Raw genomic sequence first — 346 nt, 5'->3', positions numbered from 1 at the left:
CCATAACTTCTTCCTGGAGTGTCTGATTGAGCCGAAATTTGGCCCACATAAGTTTTCGACCGTGACGGATCTAATGGTGGTGGTCACATAGCCGTATGACACTCCATCAATAGGGTTCTAGTTATAATGGTCCTTTTCAGGGTGCTAGGAGCTGTTTTTATGTAATTGTTTCTTTGTGTGCGCTACATTAGATATGCCTGATTTTGACGAAACCTGGTAGGCTACTCTAGGAAACCTTTCAGAACAATCTTACTCCTTCTTGGGCTATTTCGTGACTGTTAAATATTGTATTCATGAACTTGGCTTTATTAACCTAACTTCTCTCTTTATTCGTACTAGGGATACA

The sequence above is a fragment of the Amborella trichopoda genome, chromosome 12 (assembly GCF_054954075.1).
Source record: "Amborella trichopoda isolate Santa Cruz 75 chromosome 12, AtrichopodaSantaCruz75HAP2 v2.0, whole genome shotgun sequence".
Taxonomy (NCBI): Eukaryota; Viridiplantae; Streptophyta; class Magnoliopsida; order Amborellales; family Amborellaceae; genus Amborella; species Amborella trichopoda.
This window is presented reverse-complemented; position numbering follows the sequence as displayed.